Raw genomic sequence first — 5,440 nt, 5'->3', positions numbered from 1 at the left:
AATTTTGATGAAAACGACGAGGAAGAAATTCCTCCGGTTTTGCAACGATTAATTGATCAAGAGCAGGAAAGATTTGTTAAACCCTTAATGGATGAAATCACTACCGTGAATGTTGGTACTGAGAAGGACCCGTGGCTGGTCCAGATCGGGTCCACGTTGTCTTCGGAGGAACGCGAGCGCTTAGTCGCTTTATTAAAAGATTTCAAAGATGTTTTCGCGTGGTCCTACGAAGACATGCCTGGAATCGATCTTGAGATTGTACAGCACCGGATCCCTCTTGATCCCGAGGCCCGACCTGTCAAGCAGAAACTTAGAAGGATCCGCCCTGATTGGGCCATTAAGATCAAGGAAGAGGTCACCAAGCAAATTGATGCAGGCTTCCTGCTGGTATCCGAATACCCGACTTGGTTGGCTAACATTGTTCCGGTGCCGAAGAAGGATGGCAGAATTCGGGTATGTGTAGACTTCAGAGATTTGAACAGGGCCAGTCCGAAGGACGACTTTCCCTTGCCGCACATTGATGAATTGGTAGATTTCACGGCAGGACATGCCTTGCTTTCGTTTATGGATGGCTTCTCAGGCTATAATCAGATAGTAATGGCACCCGAAGACCGGGAGAAGACTGCATTCACTACCCCGTGGGGTACATATTGCTACAGAGTGATGCCATTTGGGTTGAAGAACGCTGGAGCTACTTATCAACGGGCAGCAACCACGATATTGCATGATATGATCCATAAAGAGGTTGAGGTGTACGTAGACGACATGATTGTCAAGTCCAAAGAAAGAGAGGGCCACTACACCGCCTTACAAAAGTTTTTCCAAAGGATCAGGGAGTTTCGGCTGCAGTTGAATCCCCAGAAGTGTACTTTCGGTGTCACAGCGGGAAAAATGCTTGGGTTTCTGATCACACAAAGGGGCAACGAGGTCGACCCTTCCAAAATCAAGGCCATCTTGGAAATGCCACCACCAATGACTGAAAAGGAGGTGCGAGGCTTTCTAGGTAAAGTGCAATTCATAAGACGGTTTATCTCAAAATTAACCTTGACTTGTGAACCACTTTTTGGTCTCCTGAAGAAAGGAAAGAAGTTCCAATGGGACGGCCGATGTCAAGCAGCTTTTGAACAGATCAAAGAATATCTACAGAACCCGCCCGTGTTGTCACCACCAGAGCCGGGGAGACCGTTGATATTGTATCTTTCAGTAACTGAGACTACCATGGGCTGCATGCTCGCACAAGTGTCAGAAGACAAAGTGGAAAGGGCCATCTACTATTTGAGCAAGAAGATGCTGGATTACGAGACCCGCTACACCCCACTGGAGAAGGCTTGTTTGGCCTTAGTGTGGGCTACCAGGAAGCTGCGGCACTACCTATTAGCTCACTCTGTAATGTTGGTTTCACGTCTGGATCCCATCAAATATCTTTTCGAGAAACCGGCACTTACGGGTAGGCTAGCTCGTTAGCTGCTGTTGCTCTCTGAATTTGATCTGAAGTATGTAACACGCAAGTCAGTAAAAGGAAGAGCAGTAGCGGAGTTCCTTGCCGACCACCCGGTTGAAGGGGATGAAGCGGTTGAGTACCTGTTCCCAGATGAAGCCATTCTGCACATCGAAGATGAAACATGGACGATGTACTTTGACGGAGCGTCGAACCAATATGGGTATGGGATAGGAGTGTTGCTGATAGCGCCGGACGATTCCCGTATTCCTTTAGCATTCAAGCTCCGATTCAAAGTCTCGAACAATGAAGCAGAATATGAGGCATGTATTGCTGGCCTAGAAGCAGCCCTAGAACTAGGGGCAAGACGGTTGGACGTCATCGAGGACTCGAACCTTGTTGTATCTCAAGCAAAAGGAGACTGGAAGGTCAAAGAGGAAAGGATGATAATTTACCACCAAACCTTGGATTTGTTAATTCCTCGGTTTGAGAAGCTAAATTTCACCCACCTAGTAAGAGAGAACAACAGGTTCGCAGAGTCACTAGCAACTCTATCTTCCATGATAGACATCCCATCCGGAGTCCGGATGCGTCCAGTCATTATTGATCAGAAGTTTGCGCCAGCGTACGAGTCAATTTTCGCCATAGATGAGGCCCGGGACGACAACCCCTGGTATTACGACATTTGGAACTTCTTGGAAAAGGAGGCGTATCCACTAGGGGCAAATGCCAAGGATAAAAGGGCAATCAGAAGAATGGCTGTTCAGTTCATCATCTGAGGGGGTAAGCTGTACAAGAGAGGTCATCTGGGAATGCATAAGCTCTGTGTAGAAGCTGAAGAATCGAAGCGCCTGATGGAGGCCATCCATGGAGGAGAGTGTGGTGCGCACATGAATGGAGTAATGCTGGCCAGAAAGATCCTCAGACAGGGCTACTACTGGTCTACCATGGAAGAGGATTGTATCGGTTTTGTTCGGCGGTGCCACAAATGCCAGATCCACGCGAACCGTATGAACATCCCACCGTCAAAACTGTACAACATGACGTCCCCATGGCCATTTTCCGTTTGGGGAATTGATGTGATCGGAGCTGTTACCCCGAAGGGGTCGAATGGGCATGAGTTTATCCTGGTAGCGATAGATTATTTCACGAAGTGGGTCGAGGCCCAATCATACGCGGTGTTGAAGGCGTCGCACGTCGCAAAGTTCGTCAGAAACAACATCATCTGTCGCTACGGAGTGCCAAACGAGATTATTTCGGATAATGGATCCCACTTTAAGAAGGAAGTGATTGACTTGTTGGAGAAATATAACGTGGCTTTTCATAAGTCATCCACATACCGGCCGCAAACCAACGGAGCAGTTGAGGCCGACAACAAGAACATCAAGCATATACTGCGGAAGATGGTGGAAACCTACCGAGATTGGCCAGATAAGTTGCCGTTTGCTCGGTGGGGCTATTGGACTTCAATTAGAACTTCTACCGGAGCGACTCCGTATTCGTTAGTTTATGGAATGGAGGCCGTTCTACCTATCGAAATTGAGGTGCCGTCCTTACGGGTATTGGCTGAGTGTCAAATAGTTGAGGCAGATTGGCAGCAAAGCAGGTTTGAGGAACTCATGCTCTTTGATGAAAGAAGACTGAAAGCACTGTACCACGTTCAAAGTTATCAGCGCAGAATTGCCCGGGCTTTCATCAAGAAGGTTAAGTCCAGAAATCTGAAGGAAGGGGATTTGGTGCTCAAGGACAACCGAGCTCCCATCCACGACCCAAGGGGCAAGTTCAGACCCAATTGGACCGGTCCCTACATCATCAGCGTTATCTGGTCAGGTGGAGCTGTGGTTCTGATGGACTTAGATGGCTTGGAGTTCTCCCAACCGATCAACATGGACAAGTTGAAGAAATATTACCCTTAAGAGGCTCGCTAGGCCGAAAAATCGAAAGGGCGACCTAGGCAAAAGTTAGAGCACAAGAAAAATTAGAAAATATAAAAACTGAGCTCGCAAGGCTGAAAACCTGCAAAGGGCAGCTTTGGCAAAAGTTAGAGCGCAAAAGGAGAGTGAAAATACCCGAGTGAACCTAAGCCTGAACTACGTAAGGCCTGATTCCAACCTTTGGGATACGTAAGCAGCTTCATCCTGAAGTTCAGCCATAACACTTCCCCGATCAACTTTGTCCATTCGATTGTCTCAGCAATCTTTGTCTATTCAGCATGTAAGGGTTCGGTTATGACCTCCAACGCAGTGCTCTTCAGACTAGGGGCAACTTTCCATTGCTGTGCAGTGCTGCGGTGCTCTTCAGACTAGGGGCGACTTTCCAGTTGCAGGGATCTGGGGTTGTGCATCTCAGTAACAGATCTCAGGCGTGTCCAGTTCTGATCCACATTGAAAATGATTTTTGAAGTTTTAATAAAAGCCGACTTTGTTCAAATAATCTTTTTACAACTTTGACCATTTTTGGACCAAAGCGGAAAATTTTCAGTACCACAACCTTCAATTTCATTGATTTCAAAACAGAGTTCTCCTGCTCTTGCATACAATCGAAGTTGCTTTTAAATCTGGGGCATAGTCAAGTCAGGTGTTCCTGCGCCCCCTCCCAGAGCTGGTCGAAACTTCTGACGCTAAGCTAGGCCCAATCTGTGCTTCTTCATTGAGCCAATCCACGCACTCGTCGGACAAAGTGCAACTGAAAGTGGGGGCAGGGGCCAGGAGTTCTCTCATCCTCCACGCAGTGGCCTGCCAAGCAAGCTGTGCGCCTCGGGCTGGGAATGCGGTAGGATACTCTATCCCCTCTGGTGGGCAAGTCTGATCATGGCCAAATTGGCGTCGAATCCGAAATGGGAAGTAGAATACACAGTGAGTGAGACCAACCAATTGAATCCCAGTCTGCCGGGGCATATTGTAACTCATTTCCGGAAGGTTCAGCCAAGGGCACCGCCAAGCAATACGGTTTGCGGGCAAGCAACACATCCAAGCGAACCACCATCCCTCATCCAAGGCATTGACTAGACGATGTCGGAAGAAGTAGCCGCGAGCTGAATATGCTGGGCAAGAGTCCACAACCTGCATTTTGTCCATCAACCATACCTGGGGAGGGATGAAAAATGAGAGAGTAAAGAATAGAGAGATGTACGAGGAGAGAAAAGTGAGAATAGGGTTTTGTGGGAAAAAAAACGAGCTTGAGGGCCGAGTGATGTGAGCAATGCATAAATGCGAGATTGGGCGGGAAACATTACCTGTAGTAGTAGTGGACTCCCTGCTAATCTGGTCGTCTCTCGACGATAAAAGGCGTCTAAACCCATTAACGTCTCAGCCAGAGTCATGGCAATGCAGCTCTTGCCCTCCTTCAAGCCTTGGGCAACCTCAATCAGCCGGACACTAGACCCTCCAGAGCCCGAGACAAATAGAAAATGGGATAGCATGCATAAACAGAGGGCATGCCGCCGGAAGTCTTGCCAGTGATGGTTGTTGCGATCACCAGCATCAGAAAATCGGTTGGTCAAACTCGGAATGTCCAGCATCCCGTCACAAATCAGAGACCGAGCGTCACGCATGCTGAGTCCACACATTCGCCCTAGGGATTGGGCATGGCCGAAATTGAGTTGGGGAAGGAGCTCCTCGTCGCGCTCAGACTCCATTAAGGCTTGGAAGTCTTCAAAGGTAGGACATATCTCTTGCCCAGCAAAGCTAAAGACATGCGTCACCGGATTCCAAAACCTTGCCGCGACTTGAAGGAACGGGAGGTGTAACGGGGTACGGCCTAGAGTGAATAGTGCATTTATGCCGAAACCCCGGAAATTCAACTTTTCCGAGCCATCCAAGCTAGCAATCCAAGCTGTGAGATTTTGAGCTAGAAACTCTTCCATTAGAGCAAATCAGTGTGGAATTGAGAAAAACTACGAAGTTGAGGTCTTTTGTAGGAGATAAGGTTGGGTGGAGGATAGGTGTCAACATTCTGGTGATTCCCTCATTCATAGCCGACCGGCCAAAAATTATGCCGATC

Source organism: Camellia sinensis, chromosome 10 (genome assembly GCF_055761805.1).
Source record: "Camellia sinensis isolate YWXY chromosome 10, ASM5576180v1, whole genome shotgun sequence".
Lineage (NCBI taxonomy): Eukaryota > Viridiplantae > Streptophyta > Magnoliopsida > Ericales > Theaceae > Camellia > Camellia sinensis.
This window is presented reverse-complemented; position numbering follows the sequence as displayed.